Source organism: Anopheles aquasalis, chromosome 3 (genome assembly GCF_943734665.1).
Source record: "Anopheles aquasalis chromosome 3, idAnoAquaMG_Q_19, whole genome shotgun sequence".
NCBI lineage: Eukaryota > Metazoa > Arthropoda > Insecta > Diptera > Culicidae > Anopheles > Anopheles aquasalis.
In genome coordinates this window covers 52,596,875-52,620,048 of record NC_064878.1, presented here as the reverse complement: position 1 = coordinate 52,620,048, position 23,174 = coordinate 52,596,875, and the positions used below count along the sequence as shown (strand labels likewise).

The 23,174-nt window shown below is 50.3% G+C and overlaps 1 protein-coding gene across 5 annotated transcripts in view; it reads left to right on the top strand.

Annotated features, from left to right (window-relative positions):
* Nucleotides 1-23,174, top strand: part of LOC126577927 (uncharacterized) — a 53,109-nt gene that overhangs the window by 1,261 nt on the left and 28,674 nt on the right. For all 5 annotated transcript variants that reach the window (XM_050239994.1, XM_050239995.1, XM_050239998.1 and 2 more), the window contains one exon: nucleotides 22,640-23,042. The gene's annotated coding sequence lies outside the window, so the exon portion shown is untranslated. The remainder of the gene's footprint in view (nucleotides 1-22,639; nucleotides 23,043-23,174) is intronic.

Here is a 23,174-nt window from a genome sequence, read left to right as displayed (position 1 = left end):
AGATTCTCCATCTTGTGCTGCTCGCTCGTGCCTGCTGGTTGGATGGGGATGCTGGCTGGAAAATGAGGGCGAATGGGACGATGGGATGGATGCGATTTTTCAGACCGGAAGAGGCAATTTAACCATTACCAGTGCTTTTGGAGATTTTCAAACATTTTCTTATGCATTCAACGATAACCAACCGAAACCGTTCGTAAAGATGAGAAAAAAACATAAGCAGGCCTATGTTGCTTGGTAGTAGAAAATATTTCGATGGGCCATCCCAGTAATCCTGTACTATTCTTTGCTTAAAGACGTGAAATAAGTCAAGTCATAGTTGAGTTGCTAAATTTTTCCTTTTTAGTTCGTTATCTAAACATCTCTTGAAAATCTCTTACGCGACTAGAACCGTAAGTTTTGAATTTTAGTATCAAATAACGAGTAAGTTAGTTAGCAAAGTCTTCCTTTTTACCAAAAAGTACTTTTACTTGGTACTAGCTTCACGCTCGCTCTCTCTCTCTCTCTCTCTCTCTCTCTCTCTCTCTCTCTCTCTCTCTCTCTCTCTCTTGCGCTAATTTATGTTGTTTGTCCTAATTTTTAATCCTTCTGCTGGCGCTAACACTACCGCACCCTGTGCAGCATAATATGTATGTTTTAATGCCTGGCAAATGTTACCTTCGCTGGTGCAAAAAAAAAAAAAGGTGAACCGGCTCCTCCGGCAACAATGGCAAAACTCCCCTGGAACAAGAAGCCATATCGAGCCCACACCGGCCCCGGGGGGTGGCTATCCCAGGGTGGCCTTGCCCTGTCGTACCATTGAAGCCACTTTATGATTGTGGACCAGCACCACCTTCAACCGTTACCGTTTAGAGCCAGCAGAAACAGGACAACGGGAGTGGTTATGGTCCAGTGCGAGAAGGGAGAGTAACTCACCTTGTACGGTTTACAGAGCGGTAATTACTGACGTCGATGTCCTTTAGATTGTATGCCGTGGAGTGTTATGGTTTAGTTTGGTGCAGTTTGTGTCCCTTGGCACATTCCGTCACGAACCTCCCGGGACCTGAACTCTGGTCATTTCAATGGGTATGCCAGGTGTAGTGGACAAAGTGGTTCTCTAGACACGTGGCCACAATCGAACCCGCCGAGCGCGATGCCGTCTTTGAATTAACATAAAACAAGGCTGATGAACGAGTGCCTTTGGTGTCTAAATGAGTGTTTACCCTTTCGGTTCATGTTCGTCCGAGTCAAGTAGAGCCAATGTCAGCTTTTAAGCCGCATCAGATTCCAATTTTAGTCTTCTTTCTGCTGGCCTGGAATGAGCTGAAAAGACTCCAGCTGATAATCTCCGGTTTTGAACCTGTAAAAGGATCCATTTGATATGTTTACCTTTCCCCCTACGGATTGCCCTACGGAGTCCCGATGGCGATGGCCAATCGCCATCGAAATGTCAATATTGAACAGCTTAGCCGCCCGTTCCCTTGATATCGCTTCGCTTCCGTTTCATTAACCCGCCCGGAACCGGTATGAGGCAGCGTTAGAAAACGTGCCGAACGCGATCGAGAATCGAGCGAGTGACTTATAAGCGGATTAGCACAACGACTTGCGCTCGGTTTGTGGATGGCCAGGCTGAAATCGAAGCATTCGTAAGCTTCGACTAGGTTAATTCCTATGTTTGGTGCTACACGGACAATCGAACGATGAACTGGTGATGATTGGCCGGTAGTCGGTTCTAATCTGAGTGCGCAATGTGCCATTTGTGCGACACGGAACCTTAAGGCCTAACGGCAATGGATTCCGTTTTTGGAGAGATAAATCGCTTTGAAGGGAACTCATTAGGAACGAGTAAGGTACATGGTATTCTGAGGCAGAGTTTGAAGCTGTTGGTATTACTGTCAACTCGGCGCTCCAACCACGAGGTCACAGCACCCAAGATGGAACGGAGTTAACGGTAAGCATCGGTCTGGGATGACCGCGTTCACCGTACCAGCACCTCGTTTCTCCCTCAACTACAACAATCGGCAACAGTTGTAGTCGAGCAGCGACGCATGACGGCTTCATGGCGGCCGACGAAGCAATCACTCAAGAAATATTAATTTCACTTAACACTTCTTTCAAGAACTGTACTATGCAGCGGCTGCTGCCACAAAGGCTGCGCTAAGAAGCGAACCCCATCAGCTTAAGCCAGCTCAGCGATCGCGAGCGATCAAATCCGCGTGAGCAGCAGCGCAAGAAGGAGAAGAAGAAGATCCGAGATCGTACGCTTGTCGGTCGTAAGCAAACCGGAAAATGCATTCACAACATTCCGCTATCAGGCTTCAGTGCTCTTCGTTTTTTTTTCTCTCTCCCCACACTTGTGCTTCATCATCCGCCAGTTCCGTTATTTCTGACCGTCGCACCAGTGGTTCTGCCGGCGCAAAATCCTGTTTCTACCCTTTCCACTCCGCGCTCCCCACCCGGTGGTATGTTTTTGGGTCCAACGAAATCCGTCGTGGCCAAAAACCAAAACACAACCACAACCGATTCCGGAGCGACGTCGAGTTGCGAACGGAGAACGGACTTTCTTTCTGTCGGAGCCGGAGTTGGAGGAGAAAGTGTTTCCAAACGCGAAAAAGGAGCGCCCCAGAGTGAGGGGGTATGGTCTGTGGACGATCGCCCATCGATGCGATGATGGTGCGTTCGGCATGATATCAACCGGCACACCATTGCTGGGGTGTGCTACTGACTTCCAAATTTTCCTTACGCCGCCACTACATTGCGTGCAACGGTGCCATTGTTGCGGAGTTAATGTTTTCATTTTCGGTGGTCTCGATGGAGTTGGAGTTATTGTTGTTGGTGGTGCTGCTCCACTGAAAGCGAAAGCTCCCCGGCCGCACCCGACACAATGCCTTGGCACAATGGTTGGATCTTTGAGGAATCGCCAGATCGGAGGCTCTTTGAATTTGCATTTTACAACTCCCAGGAATCCACGGGACCAGACGGTTGTCACCGAGGTCATAAAATGGCATCTTATCCCGACTAACGAGCGCAACCATGCCGTGAATCGGCATCCTCCGTGGGCACGGTTTGTTGCTGATAAATGTCCCGAAAACCAAAAAAAAACCAGTTCAGAGAGACAGGCATCGATGCGTTTAAAGTCGATCGGCGATGCATGCATGGAGGTACAATAAATCAAAAACGAGACTCCAAGGCTTATGTAAGCGAAAGGAAAGTTTGGAACGACCGTTGGCTACATGGTTATCGCTTTAATTTTCGTTCATAAAAAGGGCGCCAGCGGTGGCCAAGACTTAATAATGGTCAGATGCACCGGGGACCCGGGGTGGTTTTTTTGTGTGTTGGGAAATTTAATCAAAAAATTTCTCTCCTCCGCCTGGCATGGCACTAACTGGAGCGCGAACGCGCGAGTTCAGGGTGCGTCTGCTCACTAGGTGGCTAAACGAAGGATTATGTCTCGGAGGTCTCAAAGGATAAGCAATGTCTCAAGGCAATGAACATATCCTGCATGATACTTGCCACTCCTCCAAGTAGCAGCAACTCTGGTATTAGTTTCTCCATCTATCTAGCTCTCTCCCTCTCTCTTCCCCTGTGTCATCCACTCCCAAAAAACAACATATCAATCAAGCAGAACAAACTTAGTGGACGCTAAAAGTTGGTCTACCTTTCGTGGCGTGTGCGCGCTCGTCACCGTAGATGGGGAGCCCTCCACGCGTCGAGGTTAACCTCTGTGTGTGACATGGCGATTTCTGTGGCTCTCTACAGCCACCGTCTGTCCACTCGGTTCGTGGTCGGTCGGACGACAGCTTCCATGTGGTTTTGGAGGTGGTGGTTTTTCGTTACTTTGATTTCTGCTAGGTCAGGTCGTGGGCTTGGGACATGGTCTTGGAAACGCTTGATCACGGGGTATGTCACCCAGTGAGGGGAGGGAGTGCTAGTGGCTGGTAACCAAAGTGGACAAATTGAGGTGATTTATCTTTTCGGCGCGGGGTTTTTTTTTTGTACACTTTTCAATGCAAGCAGGCAGGGTGGCGAAGTGGCGAGTTTTGCTTCACCCTTTTGTGGCCATAATGTTGGCGGTTCTCATTTTTCTTGTCGTGCGCCAGTACACGGTCGCGTCTCAAGGTCTCCAAACCTCCCAGCAACCTGGGATTCCAACTTTTGAAATTTTGTTTTGAAAATTTAAATGCCCCTCGCCGAGCTGGAGTGTATAATCCCAAGAATGTATAGACGCTACAGGAGAGAAGGATGGCTTTTTGGCGTGCCGCGCAGTTCTTGATGGCCTTACTTGGACTTGGTTCTTTTGGGGGCGAACTGGACGTCGATTTGCATAATCGTAAGGGTTATGGCCACGTGCCAAAGCCAGCAGCGAATGGCTACCATAAATTAGACAATCGGAGTCCATTTGCAGTAAATCCCAGACATGATTGTCGAATTCGTTAAGTGAAAACTTCACCATAAACTATCCTCTCTCTCTATATCAACCCCTTCATTCATGCCCTTTATAGAACTCGATCACTTTCACAGCTAATGAGGTACGGCTGGGCCACGAGGCACTTCTTACGTTGCCACTAATTGACCAATCATTAGTTGTGAACTGCTAAGCTCCAAATCTTAAATCTCCCCAGCATGTAGACCCATGTGCCGTGTGAATGTGATCCGCGTGGGATTGGCAAGAAATCCTGGGGTCGGTCATCTTTGTGCCACGCGAACCGTGTTCCTAGTTTCAACTTTTCTTCTTTTCCAAAGCAGCAGGAAAGGCAAGATGCTGCGGCAGGTCTCGTTCGTTCGCCCATCTTCACAACTTATCGGCCATCGGCGGTCGGGTTGGATCGCCGCCCGAAAAACTGGTTTTATGCTCGACGGTGCGACGACGGGTGGCCAGACGACGACGGTGACGTGTGGTTCGCACTCAGACACTCAGAAAGTCACTTTATGATTTTGTTGTTGGCTTTGTTTTGCTCTTCTCCTCCTGCGGCAGCGGCAGGCTTTAGTTTCTTTTGGGCCTCTTGGGTTCCGTTCCGTTTCGTTCCGTTGATTGACCCCACACGGGTGATCACGGGCAGCTTAATCGCTGGTCATCGCCCCGTATCGTCGACCGCGAGAGTTCAGCACAGCGAGCGCGCGAAACCTTTCACGCAACCGAAGCGGATCGCTCGAAGATTGGGTCAAGCTTGGGCTTTTCGGCTTGTGGACACCACAAGCCACATACGCGGTTGTACCGTTTGAAGAAGCGTTTGTCCTCTGGTGGAGGCTGGTGCAAATGTGTTTATTTGCTTTCGTCTCCCGGTGTGCGTGGCGTATGCAAAGCGGACCGTCTGGGGATGTTATCTTGCGGTTCTTGATCTGCATTTGTTGATGTGTTTATGGTCTCTTGGCCATTATCTCAAAAGCTTTACAATGTGTCGCTCTCGGCGAGTCTACAATCACGGGCATATTGGCGATGCAGCCAGCTGTGGAAGCTGTGGCTGGCTGTGGCCTGGTCTAATTGAATTCGCTTCCGACCTTAATCGATGCAAGCCGCACAGCCGCTCTCGCACGCCGCTAACGGTGTTTCTTTTTTTTGCGCCATGTCTAAATGGTTGATGCGTAACGCACAGAGAATGGAGCTGAAATCGGGTACGGATGCAAGCAGCAGCCACCACTGCTGCATTGCTATCTATCCAACCGCCTCCTGCACATCAAGGTGCAACGAATGTTCCGCAGCACCGTCCGCAGTTCGGTGCATCGTGGATTGCATTCGCTTTGGCGGTGGTAATAATGAACGAATTCTTCAATTAACCACGCACCGTGATCGTGGTGTGAAGCGTACAACGACGATCGTGCGCAACAGTTGCCGCTAACACAATATGCTGCTACTGCTCGGTTCGAGCTAGCGGTTTCGGTGCCGTGGCATTATTCTTTCTCCAGCCGCGAAAGCGCATCCAACGAGTGCATCGGAAGTACAGTTGCATGTGCGCGAGCGCGCCGTTGAATTTATGTTGCGCTTACATTGAAGCGTGCGTTTTGTGTGTTTGCAATTTATTTTGCCGAGTGGCAGCAGCGACATCCCGTCGTCGTTTGTTGATCTTGATTCGCTGCTAAAACATTTCGTTAAATTTATTGATTTAATGGGGTAAGTAAAGCCTTTGTTTTTAATGTTCACCAGGGGCTGAAAGTAATTTTCCCATTGCTTTGCCTGCAGATTGGATTAACTCGTGACACATACTCTGGCAGCGACTTACTTTATTGACTTTATGTCTTCAGCTCATTCACCTACAAAGTATAACTCGCATGAATAATGCATTTCCGTCATTCCCATCGTCAGATGACAATTCCATCCTGATCCGGTGCCCGCTCTTCTCACACAGAAACATAAAGCCTTTTTTCCACAACTTTCATTGCATTAAATTGTGCAAAACAGACAGACAGCGAGGGGCAGAGAGAGACATTTCGTAGTTAATGCAAATCTTTGTTTACTAAATCAATGTACCACAGTGCATTCATTCAAATGCGCTCGTCGGCGTGGTTGCGATGTAATCAAGCAGAGGTGGGGCCACTCCTGGTGTCCTACTCTGCATCCCAATCCCATCGTCACACGCCCCGTCAGTGCTGCGATTCGTCTGGGTGCTGCTGCTGCTTCTGCTGCTGATGCCGGGTGTGCATTTGCATTGCAAAAGTGCAGCGATGAAAATAATTCATCCCTTCATCAGCTGCCCGGCCACTCAAGACGTCGGATATGAACTTGTCTCTGCAGCAGTGGCCGATGAACGGCCAAGAATATGGCCACTACTACCACCGAAGGCTGCCGGCGATCACGTGCGGTCGAATGCGCCGAGTGCCAAGTCGAGAGTCACCTGCCCAGTTTTGTGAATCGCATCGCGATTCAAGTTCGTTCGTAAAACGGCTCCGACGGTTACGTTCCGAAGGGAATAAACATTCTTTATCAGCTCATTTGCATTCGTCTGGCAGCGTTCGATGCATCGACGAAGCGATGGTGGGGACAAAGTTCGTTGTTGCGTTGGCCAAAGACCTCTGCGCTGCTGCTGCTGCTGCTGCTCATAAAACCTACACTATGGCCTATGTATGTCAGCTCTATGAAGCGCGCCCCACATACAACTGATTGTGATCGATTAGGAAGGTCCCATGCTCGACAACATAGCGGTACCGCTTGGGGACGGCGCCGATCGAGAGAGCAAACGATTAGAGCGAACGTTGACACCAACGGACTCGGTGGTTTGCCCGGCATGCCGGAAAGAGGAGAGACCTTAAGCCAGTCCGTTTGGGTGGAAAGTGTCCGTCACCGCTTGGCTCCATTTTTATTTTTGTTTTCTTTTTCCCTTCCATAAGAAGACACTGTCTGGTCACGGCCAAGAAGCAGTGTCGGTCGGTGTGTTCCGGCGGCCAGAGATAAGAAATCCGATGCGACAGCGCTAACGATTCTCGGGTGATTTGTCGCCTTTCATCATCATGGCTTATGCGGGCCGTGGTCATGACGATGCGCGATGTGACAGTGTTTGAGAGGGTTTCGTATTATGTTTCAAAAGCAAAGCATTTTTTGGAAGGGGAAATTCAAACAAATATTGATTCACAGTTCACATGAAGTTCTCAGCTTCATTGGTTTAATATCAGTTTTTAATCTAATGGCATTGTAATTAAGCTGATTTTTTTTATTTAGACACTGTTCTAGTTCCGAGTTTTTACTGTGACCTCTGCGCGATTAAAGTTTAACTCGCGCCATTGATTAAGATAACAGAAAAGAAAATGAATTTCCAATTTAATCACATCTTCCTCTCGGCCAAGCGCACCTCAAAAACAATAGCCAAAAGAAAGGCAGTGAAAGCACGAGCAATCCACAAGCGAGCTTGGATTGATTTTGGCTCTACTCCGCTAGGAAGGTACACCCGGAGCTCCCCCATTTCATCACCACTTTTGATGATATGTTGGCATGATTTTCGTGCAAAAAAAAAGCATTCCATTTCATTTCGTTGGCGCCGGTGGGGGCATTAGTTTATGATGTGAAGAAGAGGCATAAAAGAATCAACAAACGCTGATGCTGTCGCTGACTTGACTGACGGACGGACGCGCGGTGGAGGCGCGATACAATCCACTTGGTGTGGCCGTGGCCGCTGGTGAGAAAATAAATAAATTATCCAATGAAAATAAATCATAATTAAGCGCCAACGCATCCAACTGGCACGCACACCCCCGGAGGTTTCAAATTTGAGCTTTCCGTGCCCCTCGGGTGCGGCCTACGCCCATTTGCGTTTCGATGCGGCACACCCCGGTCGACCGACGTACGCAAATCTCCCTGTCGCATAGACCGACCTTGAAGGGACTCTCGGTTTCGTGACGTTCGACTTGGACGACCTCCCGGCCTTAAAGAGTAATGCGCGTTTCCTTTTGTCCCAAAACGGGATATCGCCATCAAGATTTATGGAGAACGGTGGACGCGCTAGGTTGAATAGTTAATTTGAGGAAATTAGAAGTGTGATCCATCCACCAGAAGAAGGGGTGGCGCCATAGTGTTACCGAACGGCGTTGTTATTCTGACGAAACAATCTGCATCTACGGTTCACAGTGGTTTCCAACCAAAAAATGGCAAACTCCGCAGTCCAGACCTCACCCCGGTCTGTGTTTCCCACCAACCTCAACTAGCTCAAAATTACGGCCTTCCGATGCCGACAACAGCAGTAGCAGCACCAGCAACAAGACGCAACAAGAGGCAGTTGTTTAGTGACGGTAAACACAGCTGCGTCGCCGGAATTGGCAATTTATGTCGAAGCCTGGGCCACGGGGTTCAGCTTCGAAAAGCGGCAGGCGAAATGCATGGACCGCGGAGAGGGCGGAGAACCCGATTTTCCGATCTTGATGGAAGGGTTTGAATAGGGTCCGGTTCGGTCTGAGACCGACAGCGCTGGGAAATGGGACTACTTATCGCGTACCGATCATGCCTAGCCTTCGTCGTCGTCGTCGTCGCTGGTTGCGCAGCAAAATCAATCAAAAATTGATCCATTTACTTGGCCCGCGAGACAGCCCGGAAGTGCGGGACGTAGCGTAGTATATCGGCTGTTGGAAGTTACTTCCGATCACTTCGTGCTTCGAGTGGAGGAGGAGTTGGACTTTGCCTCGTTATTAACCATTTAACGGTGCTAATCTCCTGCTGCTGCTGTTGCTGCTGCTGTTTGTCGGCGAATTGGGAGCCAGTTCACTTCCTCCCGGGTCCATTTCCTTCTCGCAAGCCGCCAAGTTAATGAGCTTCACCATCACATGGCTGTAGTGCATGTGCATGCAACTGTGGCACCGTGTTTTGCAGCGGATTCAACCGATCGGTGACAGTCACTCACTCCTCACGACACTTTCTTCTGCTTCCTCTCGCCACGATGTCTAGTTAGTGGAACAAATTGGAGTGGGACTTGGAACGCCACTTTCAGCGGCGGAGGGCGAAAAGTGAAATCAAAAATGTTTGTCAGCGAGCGGTTTCACCGCTCATGGATGAAACAATGGGTGAAACAATGCCAATAATGCTGTTATGGAGGGGCCCTCAAAGGGGGCGAGGAATGCAATGAATTTATTTTTAAAAGTCGCCAATCTTTTGATCCGATGTTCACGGAGGAAAACATGCCGCTTCTGTTAATCGCGTATGGTGATCGGCATCGATTGGGAATGGAAAGGAATCTCTGAAATATTCTGTAGTAGAGTTTCTTGTGTATTCCCACTGGGATTCCGTTCAGCCGTTGCACTATTTGGGAATCTAATTTTAGACGGTCAAAATTGGGAGGACAGTTTCCCACAATACTCGATGCTCGATGCACGTGGAAGCATGGACATGTTCCGGACGATTTACGGCCCTGTCAGCAGCCTTCATCGTGTAAGTGCTCTTGTGCTCTATGTCGCTCACCGTGTCACTGGTCATGCTGACACGCGCTCGACCGTTTGATGGAGATGCACATCTTCATGTAATGGATGTGCTGTGGAGTTTCGCTCTCCTTAATTTGTCGTCAATTTCTCCGCTACGCTCTCCAGGACAGGTGTTCCTGGTCCAGCTGTATTGTAGCAACGCAAAGTCAGCAAAAACATGTAAACCAAAGTGTTCCTCGTAATGCTTTTAAAACGATTTTTACGACGTTTTTAGCAAACCATTTTACCTTCACATAAACGGAGCGAGTGAGCAAAGAGAAGGGACTGTCCCTGCGACCAGCTGCTTAACATGCTCGTCAACATTCCGGTTTCCGTCGGCGATGTTGTTGGTGAAAAAGGGAAGAGTATAGCTGGTCAAGTACCGGAAAATGTGCCTTTTGAAGTGCCCATCCAACAACCACCTCAACCTGTCCGTCGTCCGTTCAATGTGTCTCAGTAAAGCACCTCCATTGTCGACGACACATGCATTCCCGCACTGCGTGAGCCAATCGTCGGCCTTTAAGGTGACATCTCGTCCCACGGCCGGTCTCTCACCCATCCCGTTCGGTTCGTGAGAAAATGCCGCCCGACCAACGTGCGCTTTGCGGTGCGGCGCGGCATGATTAGAATAACAATTTGGGAATTTGGCTCTTTATCTTCAGTTACTTGCTTTTGAGTTCCTGCTTTCAATCACTCCTCTCGTCTCGCCTATCGTCACGTAGGTCGTCGTACGAACGAACGGAGTCCGTTCGGTTCAAAGTGACCTCCCGGAGCCGGAGCTGACCTCCGCCAAATTGGCACGCAGTGGAGAGCGTATTCAAATCAACCTGCCTTCCAAAAACCACACCGTTCGTTGATTGAATGATTTATGAAGTCAACCGGGTGTGGCTGTGTGTATCCGCATGTTTTACCTCGATGGAAATCTAATTTCCAGCACCAAACGCTTCTCCGTGCCCGAGGGTGGTGCGCCAGTCTAGGGATTATCGGATTGGATCGATTCTGGAATCCATAGAAATCGGTCCTCGCTTCTCCGATATTGATTTTTGATCAAATATTTGTCCCCACCGGGCCCATGCGCTGCCTGGTTTGTCAACGATGGCGTCGGAAAAGGCAGGAGTAAAAACCTTTTACCACCGTCATCACCATCTGGCCGCCAGGATCGGACTATTTTTCGCAGAAAATATTTGCTCCAACGGCTGAAAGGAAAGGAATCCATTTACTGCTGCGTGGCTATGACGGGGCGTTGAAGACGTTTTTAATCTTCCGTCGTCACGAGTCGTCTCTCTTCCTGCCAGCCGATCCTTTATTCCTCCGTCGATCGAAGGGAGTATCCTGTTTCAAAGGGATGAACCATCGCTTGTTGGCTGCTATTCCATTTTGCGGAAAAGGAACTTCAAAGTCAAGGTGGTCGGTCTCGTGACAGATGAAACTTTCGCTGCTGGCCACGACGATGAATAAATAGCAGCATGAGCGAGAGGAAGAAGCGGGCTGTCCATCATACGGAGAGCCGCTTCCGGTTGCTTCCGATCCGATTTCCATTTGGCACACGCCAACAGGACCGTGTTGCTTCGCTGGTGTTCCTGCTGCGGCTTCCGAGCTGTGACGTGGTTCTAGAATGGTGTGTGACACTCGAGATGATATTTTTAGCTCGCTTATTAATAGGCTTGTTGTTGGCCAGCAGCAGCATCAGCACGAGTAGCAGCGAATCCGGACGCCCTTTTGTGGAGGAAACCAAACCAAACCACTCTTCTCTCCATTCGGCGAAAAAAGGGAAACTCCATTTCCGTTTTGCCACAATCGCCACGTTGCGTTTTGGGACGAGGGCCGATGGCCGATTGCTTCTGGTTAAGGTTAGCTGATTTGCGTTACTGTCGATGCTTTCTAGCCCTGGCCAACAAACAAATGGTCCCATGGCCGGCACTGATGACGACGACGCCGAGTGTCTTTTTGGCGTGAAAGCTTTCGCTCGCAAAGAAAGAAAGCCATCATCTGATGGAGGCTAGAGCGCCAGATAGGTGGTGATTGAGGTGGAAGTGCAATATCAGTTTTATTGCCAAGCATGATGGGCTTGTGTTTCGCGCGATCCGTGCGCCATTAGAGGAAAAGTCACGCTGGCGAGGCTGCTGCTGTTGAGTGGCCACGTTGAGGGATTTGTTTAATTGATTTGCCTTTGTTTTATGGCCAATAGGTGCGAGGATGGATCTCTTAGATGATACAATGTGACTGCAAAGGCATAAAGGTCTGGTAGGTGGCTAAGGGAGAGCCACATAATTTCGCTTTTTAAAAGTACAGCTTTGAGCACTCTACAAAGCTTTAGAAATGGAATGCAGACTCGCCCACGTGAGAGGACCACCTTGCAACAACGTATCGTTGTATGCTATGTTTTGACGTTAATGCTAACGCCGGTCAATCATGCCAAACGAGGCTCTCAAGTGTGGTGAAGTACCACCAGGCAAAAGGTAAACTTCCACCATCGGAGAAATGTTGAAATGTTTTGTGAGTGAAGAGCGAGAGCATGAGGCTGTGTGCAATGCTGCTTCCTTTATGCTGTGCGAACGCGCGTTTGTGCAAACACAGTGGGCCCGCCAGTCTGCTTCGCTGCTTCAGCAACCTTGTACGATCAATTTGATTTCGTTCATCGTTTGATGGCAAATTTGCAAACACCCCAAAAATGGCCGTTGGCGCACGAGACAGCATGGGGCCCGCAAACATGCTCGCTCTTATGGTTGTTTGCAAATGAAAATGCGCGTGACAATATGTCAACGTACCCACCCAGGCCCCTGGCCGGGCGGTGACGTGCTTAGTGAGCGAATTTGGAAATCTTTGTGGATGTCCCTGAAAAGTCTTTGCCGGGTGTGAGAGCATAATGAGCATTGAAGTATGCGTATTCTGCAGCTGTATGTTTTGAACTGTTTAGTCTGGGGCAAGTATTTCAACATTTTTAAACTACTTTGCTAACATTACATTCACAAGAGGAACGAGGAGCCGCTGCTTGTTGTGCTGCAATGGGTTTTGTAAAGATTTAATTATAATTACTCTCCGCTCCCTCTGGCTCTCTCTTCTTTACGATTGTCCTTCCGGCTTCCACTTTCTGCTACACCCCCCCCCCCCCTGCCGTGAGGCCGTGCTCATCAAATTTGTTTTACCCAATGTTTTCGCTCTTAATGGTCAGGATACTGACTGTCATCGCATGGTACCGGATCCCGGCTCTCGATAACGAGCCCAGCGATGCCTGCAAATTTACGATAACGAGCGCCCTCATGGGGTGGCACCGGTGGTCCGGTACCCGGTTGTCAGTAACGAACTCAAGTGATAACGGTACGGCACTATGGGGTGAAGAGGCTCCATCTCGGCGCTGGGGCTGATTCGTCCACTGTAGTTCCCTTCTTTTATGATTGCTACACGAGTGTTCGAAGGCGGAGAGAGAAAGAGAGAGAGGGAGAAAGCTCACCAGCAGACCTTGCAGCTTGTAGGGGCCAAGTTCATTAGTTAAGTTGTTAGTTTCAACTTCTATCGATCGCCCCAGCGGTGGTGCTGATGACGGTGGAGATGATGCCCCCCCTTCTGGTGCCACAGATGCGTATGCTCGACTCCCTTTCGATGACCTGCCACATAGCGCTACATGAAGCCACTCGCTTGAGCCGCTGCTCTCTGGTCCCCCTTTTTTTTTTGTGCGAACGAACACACTGAAGTGTGTGCGCCGCCAACCGAGTTCAAGAGGCGTTCAGTGTTCAGAGCAGCAAAATAAAATCCGCTTGCGAGTTACTACGAAGGTTAGGGCCCTTACCGGATACCTACCTCGTGGCTTGATCGTGCGGCATAGAGCGGGGTGTAATGATTGCATTCTGACCACCTCGTGCACCTTGAGTAGAGGGGGAGTGGAGCAAGTTGCAGCTGCACAAAAGCAGCAGCCGCAACACCACCAGCACCAGCAGCTCTGTCTCTCGGTGTGTGGAACGTGGTTTTTCATTTCCATTTTTAGCTCAAATGCACGCCGGCGGACCAGGCTGGCATCAAAAGCCACTCGAACTTGCATCGTTGCATCGTTGCCTGCAGCTCGAGAAGCAGGGTGCCAGCCAGTTGTGCAACGGCCACACCACAACCATCGGCGACAGGTCTGAGGTGCAGTGCCACGTTCTCAAGGTAAATTCGGAGTCGCTCGCAAGTCGATCGCAGGAGTCGGAGGAGCATTATGGTTGTGGCTGCTGCACAATGCGGTTTCGTGTCGTTTTTCTGACTTTTTAATTTTTCGCTTTTGTTTTCGAAGATGCAGAGAGAGAGGCAGAGACAGAGAGAGATGCGGCGGGGTGGTTCGAAACTGCATTATGTCACGGCACAGCTTTTTGGGAGGCTCAAGAGATGCTGTCTATCCGTGGCGTGATGTGAGTTTCGGTGTCGCAACGATGGCCCGATTTCTGGCGCCACGTGGAATTGCAGTAGATTGGATGTTTTTCCGGGGGCTTTATTGGACAATACAATACGGGGTGCCTATTACCTATGGACCAGTTTCGGTTAGATTTGGATGGGATTTATTAATTTGTACTCCTCTTGTGTATTGGCATTAGTAAATATGAAAGGATGCTGATTGGCATCGATGTTATGTCAATGTGGTTCATCATCGCATTTGCAGTTGTTTCGTTTCTCCGGATCAATCTGTCGATAGCTATCATAATCCACGGGCATCAATTAACTCCTCCCAATATCCCGAGTTGCGTCACGATCGCGTCTTGATGCCTTCACTTCTCGGATATGGCACTAACCGGTTAAGATTATGACATTTAAAGGTGCAGAACGTTCCGTCTATTAGCTCGGTAATTTAATTCCGTGATTTACAAATCCCATTCGCTCCGACCTGCGCTTGGAATCGAATTAAAAAAAGAGCAACAATTCGATCACCAGCGCAGCTACGCGAGCAACAGCAGTGTGGTCTAATCGGATTGCCTGCCTGCCTGCCTGCCTGCCTGCCAGTCTGCTGCCTAGTGGGTGAGAACTGAGACCAAAACGCGTACGACGCGACGACAAATTAGAGTGCGTCGTGGTCAATTAATCGCGGTAATTTGTAGGTTCTACCCTGCGGCCGCGGTCGACGACGTAATTCTCTGAGACTCCGCGCCACGCCACGCCACGAATCCGAAACGGCGCGTAACGCAATGGACGAAATCGAAGTGTTGTGTGTAGGGGATCAGCTTCAGCTTCGGGTGAAGATACCTCTTCTCCTTTTCTTCTTGTTGGGTAGGGGAGATGGATTCTGACCCCAACTGGTTGCCGTGAGCTCCCGGAATGAGTGAGAGATGAATCTTATTCGTTGCGGGCAATTAGCTTCGTCTATTAAAGTCTGGGAGTATGGTGGAAGGCAGAACGGCGAAGAACCAGAAGTTGAGTTGAAAGTCATCACAAGCACTTTATAATAATCGAGGTTACAGTGCGAGCGATCGAGTACAACTGGGCGAGTTGTTTCATAAACTCATGGAAGTGAAGGCGTTTTTGATCAATTGGTGAGTCCGTGCCTCAATCTCGATCAGTGGACACTGGAACAGTTTCGACTCGTTACGCCCGGCGAATCATCATCAATCATCAATCACACCCACATGGGATGAAATCTACCCGTTCTTCCGATCCGATAATGCCCCGGGGATGGCGTGTGCCCCCTTCGGACTCTGGAGACACATTATCCAACTTAAGTGTCCATACCCTACAGAGAGAAGGAAAGTAAGAGTGAACGGATTGAGTTGAACGGGATTCCACTCGAGACAATGTGTGGCCAAACGGTGGCAGCACGTTACGCCTACCCGTACCGGCACAAAACCAGAAACAGGAATCAGAGTCGGAGGACGAGGAGGACCGCACGAAATGACAACGCTGGTCGAAGACGGAAGCGCTCGCTCATGACAAAAGGTTGTTAGCATCGGTGCGCACACTTGGGCCACGGAGCATTGTTACGTTTCGTAATCGCGCCAGATCTGCGTGTTTCGCGTGCTGGAAGGGTGAGAGGCACGCGTGTGTCGTCATACCGCCATCGTTGCACCGGTTGCCTGTGTACCGACAGGGCCGGGCCTAAGTGGTAGCGAGTGGCGGGATTTCCCGGGTTTTTGTTTGCTGTCGGTGTCGTAGAACGCGTGTTGGCAATAATTGTCGCTCTAAGTGTGTACCGCCCGTCGTACACAAGTCTCTCTCTGCGTCTCTTGGGTCCATGTTGAACACTTGTAATAGCAAAAAGGGAGGGTGGAAAGAGGTAGTACCGTGGTATGCGTACCTTGCCATAAAGTTCTCGCAAACCAAAGTTTGTGTATCACCGAAGTTGAGCTCTTCGCATTTGCATTTCGACAGCTTCCGGGCGCTCTGGCAATCCGTATGGCAATTTGAATATGAACCAACTTCCGTTCTGTGCTGTGGGATCTTCATATGGTGGCCTAAACTCGGTGCCCTGTGGGTAAGAAAAATATTATTCACCCCAGTGGGTGTCATCGACTTTTCCTTTTCGACAAATTTTCGGTTCACTCTCGAAATCGGTAGCAAAGTGCCCGGTAGCCCTTCGAGGCTTTTTGAAGTTGACTTAGGCTTCTTCGTTTACTTTGTCGACTTCTTTTGCTTCTAGTTAGGTTGGAAAACACAACGCTGCAAGCTAGAGATTAGTTTTCTCCGGAGCACACAGAGAGAAAGAGTCCAAAAAGCAACGGGTCCATTGAAACGGAAGTCTTCAAGTCGAGAGCAGTGTTGACGGCACCGAGTGCCAAGTATTCATGCCTTCCGGCGAGGAACACAGCACAGCGAGATGAAGAACAAGCAAGTAGCCTAGCGTGGTGTGTTCTGTGAAAAGGAAGACCTACAGTAGCACCAGCAGCACTAACAACTCCAGGTGAATGTCCAGAAGATGCAAAAGTAATTGCAGCCGAGCGGTGGATGGCAAACGAGAGGGGTAGCTGATGGCGTGTGTGTCTGGTGGGGCTTCCACTTGTGTCGTTACACAAACTGTACCACCGCAACCTGGAAGCCGCGGGGGGGGGGGGGGGGGGGAGTGTAGACGAACCGATACCATGTTGCATGTTTTATGTAGTCTGATTTCGCCAATCCAAACAACGCACTTCAATGGAATCAGGAATCGGACGGGGGCGAGACGGAATAGAGAATGGAGCTTAGTTTGACATTTGGAGAATCGCCATCGGTATCTAGATCGACGATTGCTGATGGTGACATTGTGTCAAGGCACAATGTCAGTGCACTGAGGCGTATGCTGGTACCGTCAAACCAACCTGTACCCCGCGTATCATCATCTAAGGGGTCGGGGAACTGCTGCTGCTGCTGCTGCTGCTACTGATGGAGGTCATCGGCAACGATCCGGAGCGCACAAGGCTGCCTGAGGCACCAACGCGCGCGCGAGAGAGAGAGAGAGAGAGGAGGCTGGGCTGATTGTGCCCGGACTGCTGCGATGCTGCTATTCATAGCATAGTTCCTCTCATCTGGCAAAGGGGAGAAACGATGGGATAATGCCGGGCCCCTGGCGCGCTCTGGAGTTCATAGGTTGCTGATGAAAAATTCAAACCCCATCACCGACGTTTGCGCGCCTCCCATGGTTATCCGTCGACGAGAGCGATGTCGCTGGGATGATGGTATGAGCTGTAGTGGCAAACGAGCCTCGTGTCTAATGGTGAAGTCATTTAAATTTTTGTTTGAATTGGCGCTGAACTTTTGAATCCGCCGGGATCGGGCTCAAAATAGGCTCAAAGGTGACTGCCGCTAGCCAGCTGTCGTGAGTCGCGCTGCGATGATGCTGCGGGCACCATTTCCTTCATTCCGATGGTCGCCATGGCAACTCGCCGCTGATCCGTGTGCTGGCTGTAATGTCAATTGACTTACCACTACCATAACCAACAGACCGAAAGGCAACAGACCAATGTACGCGCCCAGCATTCCACAGCCTACTGCTGCAGCTGGTTTTGGGGTGAAGGTATAATCCGGATTCGTGACCGAATGCGGGTCAACCCTGGGGAGGAACGGCGGTAGGGGGCACTGAAGAGCCACTGGATGGTGAGAGTGGAGCCGAGTGGTCGATAAATCGAAATTGCAATGTGCATATTGATGAACCATTTCTGTTGGCCACTGGCCACTGGCCCACAGTTCCACTCTGGTGGTATTAATGCGATACTCATCTCTGTATCGGTCGTATTTCGGAATTCCCGTAGTGTGTCTGTCTGGCTGTGGTTGTGGCTGCTGCTGCTGCTGCTGCTGCCGAGTGGTAAATTGAAACTCTTTCCCATGACCCACGGCAACAGATACGCGTAAGCCACCAACAGGTTTTTTGGCTCTCTGGCTTGGCCACCGCCGCTGCCACGGCATGGCATGGCTCCTCCTTGCTCTGCTCATCACTTCAGCCCTTTTTGACAAGTTGCTGCAACGTGCCCGGACGTTGATGTACGTGCGCCCTACTTTTGGCCAACTTTGCTTTTGTATCTCTCTGTGCAACCCCCGGGCCCCCGAAGATGGCGTTCCGGGCCAGGGAGCCGAATTAGCAGCGATCAAGATTAATAACGATGATATGGGCTTTCTTGGCTAACCGTCACTAATCTCTCGTTCCCTCTCTCTCTCTGGCGGAAGGGAACTTTTGAATTTCAAGTTTTGTTCCGGGCGTCACTTGGTTTCTGGGCCAAAACGGTATTCCGGACGTCAAGTGCCTGTCGGAACTGTCAGGAGCCACTGTTGGTTCGGTTGGTCATCTTCCTCCCTGTGTGCGAGTGTGAGTTGCAACCGAACAGCGCAACGGGAACACTGAATATGCTTCCAATTAGCGAGAAGTCCGTGACCATTCGCCTGGCCTGGCGCCTGGCGGAGTTCCGTGCCGAGTGTGGTGTGAGGAGTGTGTTGCAAGAGTGCTAAAATCAACATTAGCATTCCGTTAGTCTTGAGGAAGTCCACCCCACTGGTAGTTGGTTGTGGTTCAGCCTTTTCCGTTGGCATTAGTATCGCTTGTCATTGGGTTGTCCGCGTGGATGGATCCCTCTGGTGGTGGTGGTGGTGGTGGTGGTCTGGCCTGGTGGGAATGGAAAGTAATGAACATTTATTATCTGCTAATCACAGATAAGCAACGACCTACTCTCTCGCTGCTGGTGCTTGTTTACACGAAGCCTTTTACGCGAAGAATCCATACACAAATCCAGCAAAAGCGTGACCCAAAGTCTAAGCCACGGTCTTCGTACCACCCACCCGGTCGATGCCGATGCCGAGCTGATAAGGTGTGCCGTATACCGGGAGCCACCGGCGCGACGACTTAGTCACGTCTTTGACCTTGAGTACCGTTACACTTTGATCGCCTCACGTTGTGACCACCCCATTACACTCCATGGCGCGCTAGCATCGCATCGTGGACAGCTGGCAAAGTGGATTTACCGGTCCCGGATGGCATACGCGGAAGGAAAGGGTATAGGGAGGCAGTACAGGCCCCCCTGCACCACGTTGATGGTGGTCCACGTGCCATCACCACAAAAACCAGCGTCCATAATATTGTGGAATGAGGCAGTGAGTGAGTGCTATCCATCCATCCATCCATCCATCGGATCGCTTGCCAGCCCATCTGGTGGTTTGTGGTGTCATCAGCTGATGCTGATGGTGCCCCCGATGTGTGTGATGGATGTATGATACAGAGGACGACCGCAGGGGTTTATGGGGCTTGTAAAATTATATCCATTAGATAATTGCGCGCAATGAGGTACTGGCCATCTTCTACGTCTTCTACTGTCCTTCGTACATTACATAAACACCTTGGATGCTAAGGATATAAAATGGATGCGCAGCTGCCAATCCCATCCCATCTCTTTGTTCCACCTATAATTACTAGCTTCAATTGTGGCTGAGTTGAATCGTGAGCTTTCGGACCGAGATTAGTGATTGCGCTGGTGAACAATAGACAAATTACGAACCGCTGCTGATCACGTTCCGATGCCAAGAACCATCAGACATATCCCCGCAACATACATGGAGCCACCAGGAGAAGATTTAATTGCGGACGAGCTCCATCACGGTCGCCTCTTCGCGCGTCTGATATGTGCTAGAACCCTCAGCACAAGGTGCCAATCGTTAGGTCGTGCTTGTAAACACCCTTTTGCTGCGTTCACTAGCTCGTTCTTCGACTATCCTTTCAAGAGAATGCTTGCTAATTAATCGGGATGCCTAGATAGTTGCTCGACTAGCGCATCTGTCCGATGGCATTGACTCCTTCCCATCGAGCACGTACGTGCTAATTAAGTGCCGAAAAGCGCTGCTTCTTTCTACCCAGAGATTCAACAGATGTCTGCACAGCTAAAACCGATCGTTCCTTGGCTGCGTAGCTGCGACAGAACTGCGTCGATTCGGCCTCCCGGATTCTGCGCCCGACGATCTTGATTCACGCGGAGCGGAAATTATGAATCACTACTCAGCCGGAAATTGACATTCGAGTTTTGTGGTTGCGGCCCGAAAACGGAGAGCTTAAACGGAGCCGCGCGAGGGGCAGCGAACGTAATCGAATACGAATGGCTGTGTGTTCGGGAGTGAGTCAACGAACGGAACGTGTCGCCGTTCCAGCTAACGTGTCACCGTCACCGGCGTTGTACTTGCAGCTCGCGGCACACCGCAATTGCATCACCTGCTTGCCACCGGCATCGATCAAATGACACGGGGGCTGTGGGAAGTATCCAAATCGAAACTGCGCTGCAAACACTGCGCGGAACGTCGTTATCTTCACTCGGGGTTTACGATAACGGGCCACCGAAGTGAATGGAGTGCGATGGCGCAACAACGGCCCGTGGCGCACTGTGCGTGGAATGATGCTGCAAATATTTTATGCCAAAATCTAGCCAATCAATCTGGAACAACAAGATGCGGTGCGGAGAGCCGTGTGTCTGTCGGTCGATGATAATGCGCTAAATCATCCGCTTCGCTGATGCTGCTGCTGCTCATCGTTCGATGAATTGTTGTTCGATTCTTCTCCTTCTTCTGCCACACTGAACACTGGAACAAGCGCGAACAAGATCCAACGTGTTCACGGTACGGGCGCCTTTTCAGGTCGAAATGGCGTAAAGGCGTTAAGTGAAAAGAAGGAAGATTAACAAATTCACTCTTTGCATTAATATCCCATTCGTTCAGCTTTGCGCCATGAATGGGGGGGTTTCCGGATGTGTACGGACCGGTGGCAATATGTTAATACAACCATTGGTTGTCCGATTCTCCAGACGATGAGATGGTCTTTTGGAGGCAAAGAATCGCAAAATGATTCAATTGCACCACGGAGCAACCATTCCTTGCTGTTGGTCCAATAATAGGTAGGGGCCCCCAAAAGTAATAGGAGAGCGGGCATCGCAATAACCAGAACCTTGTGTACCATGAGGGCACGAAAATTGCGGTCAAAGATTGCGCCGAAGGAGGGATTCCAGCGGGAGTTATTTCTTAATTTCCAACGACGTCCAGCCGAGGCTCCAGAGGTGGACCTCATGCACCGTTAATAAGTACGGGGAGTGTTGTGTGCCTGAACAACTCGCTCGTACGCTAGGGCATCGTATGAGGCATCCTTCCTTCGCTTTGTTCTCGTTCCGGTACGGTGAGTTCTTGGCCTTCCCTCTAGACTGTGGTTTGACCTCACATACAGACACACACGTATGGCTAGGAAAGAATTTTCTCCAATTTCCGAGGTAATAACCCCCACCACTCAATGCCTTTTTTCAGCTCGGTCTTCGGTCTTGTTACCTGCGTTGATTTTGTATCGTTTTGCTTGGATCGCAGCATGGGCAGAGGGAGACAACAGCGCAGACAACACATTCTCTCTGTGGCCACGTCTCTGTGCCGGGGTAACAATGAACCGCACGGGCCTCTCACACCGTTTAGTAGCATGTCAGGATGGGAGATATGCTAAGCAACGCCCGCGATTTCATGGAGCTTCTACCACGGTCCGTCGTGCGTTGCGTTGAGTGGTTAATGGTTTCCGTTCCAGTTTGCATTAGCATAGGCGCTCCGAGGTGTTCCGAGGTGTTTTCGCAGCATTAAATTTATGTCCACAGTGATCGTACGCGAATCGATCCGCCAGCCACCAGAACCACCATCACCTTCGCTGCCATCGATCAGACCATCAGTAACGAATGCCGCCCAGCTTGCGGCAGTAAAGTGCAAGATCAGCAACAACAAAAAATCGAAATAAATAAATAAACATTGCGATCGCGATTGCGGCACACGACGACGGGGTCGCGGGGGTGCGATCGCGATCGAAAAACATCACCATTGCTTCCTCCACTCCGAATGGCGGCACCATTATGCTTTCATGCATGGATGGTTCCGAAGCAAAACATCGTGCACCGTGGAGCTGTGATGACTAACTGTTTGGCGACGTTGGGTTGAACCCAATGTACCGGACCATAATGGCCTTTGCAAGTTTGGTGGGGGACGGGGGGGGAACGTCACAAGTTGTGCCAAATGGTGCAAATAGCGGGAGCTACTCACGATCTTTGAATGATCGAAAGTGAAACCTTAAACTTCGATAGTCACCACCACGTGGTCAGCGAGCTCGTCCAACCAGAGAACATACCAATCTCTCATTCTCATTACCTGTCCAGCGCGCCGATGCTCACTGATGCGTGAAAATGGCCCTGACCATCAGGCCGGAGGCGCTTCGATTGATCTATTTCAGGCCCCACAACAACAACAAAAACACGTACCGTTTCCATCGATCGATCGATGGCGTGTTGTTGGGATGTTTTGCCGCGCTCTGTACGCTCCGATGCTCTTCAGTGGACATTGTTTCATGATGTTTTTTTCTTCATTTTCTTTCCAGATTTCCTCCACCTTCGTTTGGAGCCGTCGCGTGTCGTGAAAAAGAGAAGAACCACACCACTGGAAACACAATGTAAACGGAAAGTAAAAGAAAGTGAGTGAAGATTGCAGAATCCAGCACAGAACGAAGGAGAAGAGACAGCACTAGTGCACGATGGCACGGTTACGCTGAACCACAGCCGGGCGAGCGAGTGAGCGAGCGTTCTATCGCGAGTGATAAAAGTGATAAGAGCGCTACGGTGCCAGTGGTATTAGCTTCAGGAGCAGAAGCGCCTGTCAACAGCAGAGTGCCAAGCGTCCTCTACCACCCAAACTGCACCCTGCAGATAGCAGACCGCAGACCGCTGCAGAAGCCGGTGCCATAAAACGGGGCACCGCTTGGTGGTGTCCGCTTCTTTCGCGAGGTAAGTGCCACGAGGTGTCAGTTAAGCGTTTCTTCGGCGATGGGAAATGAGGTTTATGGGTCATATAGGTTATGGTTACGATCCGCGATACATCCTCCGAAACATGCCCGGTGCCAGTTGCATTCGGTGTGC